General features: G+C 37.2%; 1 protein-coding gene across 3 annotated transcripts in view; it reads right to left on the minus strand.

Moving 5' to 3' along the window:
• Nucleotides 1-9183, minus strand: part of LOC127655705 (semaphorin-6D-like) — a 204289-nt gene extending 195106 nt beyond the window's left edge. For all 3 annotated transcript variants that reach the window (XM_052143648.1, XM_052143647.1, XM_052143643.1), the window contains exon 1: nucleotides 8995-9183. The gene's annotated coding sequence lies outside the window, so the exon portion shown is untranslated. The remainder of the gene's footprint in view (nucleotides 1-8994) is intronic.
• Nucleotides 9184-9527: the final 344 nt, after the last annotated feature.

A 9527-nucleotide genomic window follows, 5' to 3' on the forward strand; every position in this document is an offset into this window, starting at 1 on the left:
GGCGGACTGTGTGTAGATCACTCAGTGGAGGATCTATGATATTAGGGTGGAGTCTGTCACCAGTCGTGGATGAGGCCTGCTCTAACGTGAAATGAAAACCATTCATTTTGACACTGTTTTTGATTAATAGAAATATAAGAAAGAGGAGTGGGTGAATTTTAAACAGAAAATGAACATGAATAGCATGACAATTTGCATGATTATTTAACTCTCTCAGCTGTAATTATAATCTCAATTATTTATCAGATTATTGTGTTACTCCCTTGACTTCCATTGTAAGTACATTTCTGTACAGATATTTTTGTTTGTTTGCTTGTCATTACTATTTGGGTGTCAACAGCCTTTGCCAGGACAAAAAAAAGACACCTGTCATAGTAACAACCATCCTTGCTTTGGACATCTGTTCTAACTTCAGCACCCACAAGCAACAGATTAGACTAATGGAAATGAATGAAACGCCAGAAATGTCATGTGTGCTGAACAAAGCTGTTGTACTCAGAACAGGATCTGCTTTTCTGTTTTCTGTGTTTAATCTTTCCTAATTTCCAAACACATCTCTGTCTTTGTGTAGTCTCTGGACACATTCCATCGCAGCGTGCTTTGCAGGAATGGCCAGTTCTCTGTCTCTTTCCATCTGTGGCTGCTGTGGTTCTGTGCATGATGTTTGACAAAGAGGTTAAAGTTTCAGAAAAATGGCTTACAAACTGTTGAATGCCAGGCAGTCGGTCCAAGGGCAGAAGGGAGCTGATAGTTGAGGCCTGTAACTCGTCCAAAGTGGAGTCCAATCTTACTCTCTTGCTCTCTCTCTCTCAGCTTGCATCACTCCTTTTATTTTTTCATTGGACTCAGTGCATTCTCACTCAGACTTTGCAGTCCAGTGCTAGCTCAGCAAGTAGTGACAGAATGAATAGACAGTTTGGTTTTTGGATTCTGAAGTAATTCTGAGAGGTACTAGAATTGCTCCAAGTGTTAAAGTGTGACAAATTCCTCCTCTCGAGTCTCAAGTCACAAAAAAAAAAAAAAAAAAAAAAAACAAGTTTGAATCCAGTGTGTTCTAAGTGACTCCAGCCAGGTCTCATAAGCAACCAAATTGGCCCGGTTGCTAGGGAGGGTAGAGTCACATGGGGTAACCTCCTCGTGGTCGCGATTAGTTGATCTCACTCTCAATGGAGTGCATGATAAATTGTGCGTGGATTGTGGAGAGAAGCATGAGCCTCCACATGCGGAGTCTCCGTGGTGTTATGCAAGACGAGCCATGTGATAAGATGCGTGGATTGACGGTTTCAAAAGTGGAGGCAACTGACACTTGTCCTCTGCCACCTAGATTGAGGTGAGTAACTGTGCCACCACAAGGAGCTTCTCCAAATTGGCAGAAAAAATGTGTGACAAATTAAAGTCTTCAACCACCAATAACTTCATAACAGGGTTTAGCACAACAATGCCATTAATTACATCAAATTATGCCTGACATACTGAAGATACCATGATGACCTCTCATATGGAATCTTAAACCTTTAAAGCTATTTAGAATTCCTGTAGCAAATTATTATGTGCTCAGAACATCCCATTAACCAATACTGGGACCAATCTGGGACAATCTCTGTGCAAGCATCCTAACATTCCCAAAACGTAACCATAAGAGACACTTGTAATGGCTGAAAAAACACAAGTTACCCACCCAAGGAGAGAGGGCCAGGTTTGAAACCCAATGCCGACTGATTGTTCTGCCATGTTGGGGCTGGCTGCCCCCGCAATAGAGCTGCATAATGGATGCAGAGGCCCAATGTTTGGCAGGTAATAATTCACTCCCCAGGGGTATGAGACCCCTCACTGGACTAGAGGCAACCAGGCAGGCACAAAAAGCTCTGATACTTGCACCCCACAGCATATTCTCAACAGCCTCATAACCTCCCCTCCAGGTGTATCTTCCAGCTATTGGCTACCCTGTTGCTATGGGTTACAACAATCAACATGAAAAATGAGGGGCTATTATAGTGCGAAGTGAACTCCCCAGAGTAACTAATTGAAAGTAATCCATTGTGTCGCCCAGCCTGTCTAGAACAGGTACATATGTTCATTCAAGCCAGATTCAAATGCGGAAAAAGAACTGATTCTGTTCAAAAATGGACTTTCATTTGTTCCGTTCTAGACTTTCAATCCATCATAAAAAATGGCTATGAATAACCAAACTAAGGAAACAAACCTCTAAAGTAAATTGCCCTTGAATGATGAAATAGTAAGAAAAACAAAACAATGCTAGATGGCTTTGATCCAATCATAGTACCAAGGCTATTTTAGCTCTCATTACCCTAAGAGACATTGGATCACCCAGCCATTCACTGCGCACAGCTAGCATAACATCATTTGGGGCAAAACTACAGGAAAGGAAATTGGAAATAAAATTACACCCCAGGCTATATGCATCATTACCTCTGCCCAAAAGGGGTAAGATAAAACCAGAGGTTCTGCAGGAAATGCCTTGTGTCATATCTGACCACCAAATGTCTCCAAATATTCATCGTGTTGTAGATGTGCAGGTTAATGATTATAGTAGGGATAGGCATTTTGGTCATTTTGTCTATTCGTGTATTCAGTTGGGGGGGGGGGGGTCATTTTGTCTATTCGTGTACTCAGTTTTGGGGGGCACACAGACATGTACAAATACAGTATGTACATATATGTCATACGTCTTTGGCTGCAGCATTGTCTCTCTTTGTTCTAACATCTATACATTAACATAAGCTGTTATAATGCTGTCTGTTACAATAAGTACAAAAGAGGGCATAATCAAATATACAGTAATGCATAATATTTTGTCATCACATAAAGACTCGCTGGTCAATTCAATAAAACAATGCTCAGAACGTGCATCTCAATTGTTCCTTCAGGTTACCGTAATAAGTTTAGTTAGTGTGCACCACTGTTTCTGAACCATATATCTGCTAACCATGGTCTCCGTGACGCCATAATAATCGCATTTTTAAAATGCTGTGTTAGCTGAAGATAGTAGTGAATACCCTGCATTCTGTTACATTCAACTGTGCTCCATCTAGATGTTTGAAAGAAATATTTCACCATCTCTGCTCTGGACAGAAAGTCACACTGCACTCTGTTGAAGTTTGTTGCTGTGATGATTCATGCTTCCTCCCATTTAACTTGGATTTTTAGACTTAAAATGGAACAGCACTTTATGTTGGACTTACAACTCGTGAGGAAATCTTCAGCTCTGATTTCACTGAGATGCCAGTGAGTCACGCAAACATGTCAGCACCAAAGGGAGATTTACAGTCAATGATAAACCTTCAATTATATTAAATAATATTATATTATATATATTAATTAGTCAAAGTTTGTACATTATATGACAATAAAACCTGTTTAGCAAATGTATGCAGAGTATGGCTGAAACGATTTGTCACCATTATCGACAACTTCTACAATAAAAATTGTCGTAACATTTTTTTATTGTTGAATAGTCGTCTGATTTCATTTGACACAACATGAGATCTTTTGAAATGCTAATGATGACACGGGAGAGCAGCACTTCAGCTCGCACTTGATTGTGGAGAGGAAGAAAGAACAGATCACAGTTCAGACGCACTACAAACTTTCCAAACTGATTAAGGCGATGTAGATCGCAGAATATTATAATAAAAAAATGCTAAATAAGAAAATACAGAAGTGTTGTTGTGTTCCGCTTGAGCAAATCTTGCCTGTAAGAGTGTCTAAAAAGGAAACACTGTGCCATTATATACTGTATTTAATGCATCCTTTATTAAAGTTCAAATAATAAGGAAGCGGGCTGTATAGATAAGCATAAACTCTGAAACTGGCATTTGTCTATGCGGTCAAAGCCACTTATATGAGTCGTGTGAAAAACAGCATGAGAGCGTTTCAAACTTCTCCTGGCTGATACAGTCTCGCGCGGAGACCCTCATCACTGGCGCGCGCTTGTTGCAGCTAGATTTTATTTATAGTGATTGCTCGAGACATAGTGAATTATAATATGAGTGTCACGATGTGTATCTTATGGTGAAGAAAATCGGTGATACGCAGCTCTATAAAGAAGAAAGAGTTTGTTTTTTGTGAGTTAAAGATGGATCGAAATCAAGCGAACAAAAAAGTCAAGGTGTAGTCTTAGCCCATTATACAATGCAAAATTATAATTTTTTTTATGTATTTTTTGGTTTGTTTTTTAATATAAATATCTAAAACTCTTTATGTACATTTACTTAAGCAGCTATACTGCAGAATAATTTTTTTTTGGAATATAATATTTAATTTATTTTAATATTTAAATATTTTAAAATATCAAAAAATCTTTAAAACAAGATACATTTACCTGAGAAGCAATATAGAAGATATTTCTACTTGCTTTTACAGCAATTATGAAGAATATGAGTATAGTTTTTCTTTAATGCACTGGCAGAAGTATAAACAAGTGAAACAATACACATCAAAATATGCTAAATATAACACTTATATTTAAGATAGGCTACATTCTCTTAAAGCAAGTCTATATCTTATATGTTGCCTCTCAAGTAAATGTATCTTGTTTTAAGGATTTTTAGACAATGTTAAATGGAAAACAAGACAAAAACACTTGATAACTATAGGATTTTTTGCAGTGAAATTTTTAATTAATTAAACAATAAAAATCCAAGTAGTTTTTTCCCTTTAATTCAGTGTATGTCATTTAGAGGTATTTTAAAAGATGATTGTGTCCTCTTTATTGTTGTAAGCACATTTAATACAACCTTTTAAGTCAGGCATAAGCTGAATAATCAGTTAAGAGCTAATGATTAATCGATGCAATAATCACCCGAATAGTCGAATAATCGTTCGATTAGTCGATTATAAAAAGAATCGTCAGTTGCAACCCTAGTGCAGAGACAGATGTTCAAAACATGGAGGATTAAAATGTATTTTGTTTATTGTAAACCTGTAGAACAAACATTAGCATTGCAGCATCGTTTATCAGATTGGTTGCTAAGAGACCTTTCTGTTGACAATAAATGTACCACTGAAAATGGCAATGCAATTAATCTCAAAATTTTAAATATGGCCTATCTTTGATACGTATAGTTGTCAGGTAGTTGTCACTGAATTTCAAATTCAGTGAAAAGTCATGTCAAGCATTTTCATTCATCTTTTTCATGATCAATCATTGCTGTCACTTCCGAATACTTGGGTACTCGAGTACGCGTGCCAATCCCTAAATTTTAGGTTATAGAGCAGGGGTCAGGAACCTGTAGCTCTTTGTTAAAAATCAAGAGGCTCCTCGGGTGTCTCACCATTCACCAACACATGAGTGTTTAAAACTCAGTCAATGACAGTTTTGATTTCCTTTCTTCCGAATTTGTCGTACAGCCTGCTCCTAGTGTAAAAGGTTTGAAATGAACACCCGCTGAATGCAGATTTTTCATGCCAAGTATTTTGCTGATGTACTAGCCACTGTGGAAGGCGACATGTAAGACTTCTCGGAGTGATATATTACAAGAAATTAGACACAAAGATGCACGTTTGACAAAACGCGATTATATTTTGAAGAACAGATGAAGAAAATTGTCTGATTTGATGTGTGCACAGTGAGCTCTACTGTTCACGAGTGCAATGAAAGCGCTTCTACAAGACACGCACATGCATAGAGTTCTGGGCCTCATTTCCCAATAACTATTGATCTTAGCTGTTAAGAGCATTTTCTAAAAGAGATTTTCTGAATGTTCATTATTTTTTGTGTGCACCCAGGGAGTGATATAGCACCTACCACCCGCAAAATGCTACGAGGCTGAATCCAGTTTGCAAGCTCCTCGTCCAAATACATTTCATGCGCGAGTAATTTTGCTCATTTACCCGCAACAGGTGGGTGACCTGTAAAACGTCTGAGTGACACATGACAAGAAATGCTGTTAGTCAAAAAGACGTGCTTGAAGAAACACACTTATATTTTTAAGAACAGACAAAAGAAAAACTGTCAATGCTTGTGTCAGATTCGCTGTTTTTTCAGAGGCATGCAAAAGGACCCTGTCTCGTCGAACAAGCATATGTAAAGAGTTATCACTCCTTTTTATCCATTTCATTCAACTGAAAACTGTTTGGAAGAATAATGTTGTCTATGAGGATGCTGCAAATGATCTCCGATCATCTCGTAAGGCACTGAGAGTTTATTTCGCTTTATTTCCACAATGCAGTTCACTCTTACACATTGTGAACACAACTCTACAGGTTCAGTAATATATATCTATACATTAAAGAAACAAAGACGAAAGTGATTCAATCATAAAGTAATACAAGACACATTCACATTGAACCTAACATTGTGTTCTATTTTCTTTTCTTTAGGCAGCATAAACTATTACCAAAACGCAATACAAACACATTCGATAAGAACACACATTTGGCAGGATCTTTTGGGAACAGAAGGAAATTTATTAGGCTTCTTTATTATGATGATTATTATAATTATCTTTACATTTATAATTGTCTTTAGTTCTTAATTTTTCACCTGGTGTCATTGACGGATGCTTGCGTGATAGCAAATGAGGCCGTTGGAGATGGCAAATGTTTGGATTTGGGAAGGAGGTTATATATAAGATTTTTTTAATCACTTCGTTATTTTAATAGCTTTTTCATTGAATTTAGAAATGTCTTTTGTTTAAGTTTCAATAAATTAATTTAATTTTTAAAAGCAAAATCAATAAAGCAAAAATATTCACTGACCTTGGTGGTTGACCTTCATCAGATATCCCTATATTTTAAATAAGAGTATCATTAAAATATTTTTACTTATCACCTAGCTCAAAAGGGAAGTAAAATTTTTCATGAACAATTGTAAAATGAAGTAATTTTATGGAGACCCGCATGTGTAGTCAATTCCATATTGCAACATGTTACCTATTATTTTTTGCATATTTGTTTGTTTTTAAGCAGTCTATTGGCAATACAAACATTTTATTTTATTGAAAAAAGTTTTTAAAATAGTAAATAATTTGTTTGTGTTATGGCTCTTTCTGAAAAAAATGCCTCAACCAAAAAAATAAAAATAAATGGCTCCTTAATGAAAAAAGGTTCCCGACCCATGTTATAGAGGATTATTAGTGCTTAAACAAGGTTCATAATCAAACCAAGACTAGTAGCTAATACAAAATCATGCCTTCAGCTGCAGTGCTCACTGAACAGAAGGGTTGAGACCTGGCTGCCAGATTGTTTGGCTTTAAAATGACAGTTAAATGATTGAAACTATTCTCTGTTAAATAGCCAAAGCAAACTGTCAGCATAATGCCTGAATGATATAGATATCAATTTCATGTTTCATACTTTTTTCAGAAAGCTTTTTGATCATTTGGGCAGAACTTTTATCCAAGAATAAAAAAGACGGTATTTTAACAATTGCCATAAATGTGAATTCGAGTTTTCCAAAGAACAGCAAGACAACGGTGACCTCAATCAATACAATAGTCATGTAACTGGACAATGATAATACATGTAAAAAGTGACATTACTCAAGGGTAATTTGAATAAACAACCAATATTTAACTGCCTTAGAATCAGTTAAATTAGGCATTATTTCCATAATGCTAGAGCCCATTAACATTCTACTTGGGCCACTTCAGAAATACTGGTTGAATATTTAAGAGAGCATTTATATTGCAATTATGGACCAACTCCAGTCATTAAAAAACAGTTATAAAACGTTAAAACAAGAAAGAAATCCACAGCAAAATGGGTAATGACAGCTCAGTGAGTTCATTATTTAATAACACTTACAAGATTCAAGCCAACCTCCAGGTTGACAAAAGGAATATACCTTCTGCACCCAGAGGGATGAATCCTCCTGGCTAAACCCTTGCTTAGCGTTGAAATTTATCAGGGACAAAAACACATTTAAGCAATCTATCATGGCTCTGAATCTAGTTTTTGTAATAATTTTTTACCAAGACCTACACTGTTGCCCCAACGTTGTCCACAACTGTCACAGAATTAAAACAAAATATTGTGTGGACCTTATAGATAGTTTCTGCCAAAATAACAGTTATTGTAATTACAATAAAAACCGTGATAAAAAAAAAATAATTTAAACAAAAAGACAAATGACTGTGAAAGCTTCTTTCACATAATTTGTTATCATATACATTTACTAGAATACTTGTAGGAATTTAAGTATTTTGGCTGAAAATATCACTTTGGTCACTATGAGCGGAAATAAAGGGGCCGTTCACAACGAACGCATGTTTGCGTCAGTCTGCGCTGCTCCGTCCAGTACACAGACAGTAGGCAAAGGTGCGCTTTATGAATGCTTCACTCTCGGATCTGTATATTTTGGCCCAAACTCATCTAAAAGCCACAGACAAGATCCGACGACGTGAATCAAATAAAGCATTTCCATCTTTTCAGACCGGGATAAGACTCTATCTCTGTATATTGAACTCTCCGGCTGACTGAAAGTGCTGCGCGTGTTATCTAAACAACTGGAAGGTGTTCGTTCAGTGATCCTAACCGCAGACGCGATAAGTGTGTTTCATTGGCAAACATCCAACTACATATATAGGTTATGCTGGAAAGCGAAAATGTGAGAAATAAACGATGACATGTGTTTCTCATCAACGTGACCAGTGCTGCGCCGTCAACAACATGGCATAGCATTAAAAATCCAGTGGTTAATCTACAATTGAGTAATGCCCCGTTCTGAACCACATATGGGTATATTTCCAACAACTAAAACAAACAAATCACAGATATGAACAATATTTAACATCAGAACTGCGCTGTCTTTTGCAGTAGCCTAGAGGCTGCCTTTGTGTCGCCACTGCAATATTCGCCGACCTGAGAGGATACCTGATTATTTGCCTCCAAAACTCTTCAAAATATCTCAAATGTGTCTAAATCCAACATAAACTTAGCTGGCTGCCTCGTCTCGAATTAATTTGATATAACAAGAGGCAAAGAAAAAAAATCTAAGTAGGCTACTGACAATGGAGAAAATAGTCCATTTACCTTTGCGTCCTTTTTTTAATTTTCCTTTGTGCTCGTTCAGAAGGCTGATTCCTTGCGGAGCTTGCGCTCATAAAGCACAGACGAAACGGAGAAACCAATTGTTTGTTTAGTGTCTCCTCAATACGTTCAGTTTCTTCATTAATCGCATTGGTAAGTGCGGAGCGCCCCTTGGCACACACAGTTGACACACGTCACTAAAAAAGCAAGACTGCGCTAAAACTCTATCACATTGTGAACGAGCTCTCCCAGGACACGCCCATGATTTTCGAGTGACACACTTGTTGTCCAATCACCATCGGCCGAAGTGGTTAGGACGTTTCTCTTCAGAAGTTTCGCACAAGCCACGCCCAAACCGTGCCCCGTTTGAACTGGAGATCCTTGTATGTGACTCATACTCCATTACTTGTCCAAAACAGCTGGTGTGACTGGAGTCTAATAGCCAATTGCGTATGAGGTAATAGCATTTACAGTAGACGTAAAGAACAGTAGAGGTTCATAATTTTATTTTGGTTCTACTAGAAAAGGTTTACATG

This window comes from Xyrauchen texanus, chromosome 15, assembly GCF_025860055.1.
Source record: "Xyrauchen texanus isolate HMW12.3.18 chromosome 15, RBS_HiC_50CHRs, whole genome shotgun sequence".
Lineage (NCBI taxonomy): Eukaryota > Metazoa > Chordata > Actinopteri > Cypriniformes > Catostomidae > Xyrauchen > Xyrauchen texanus.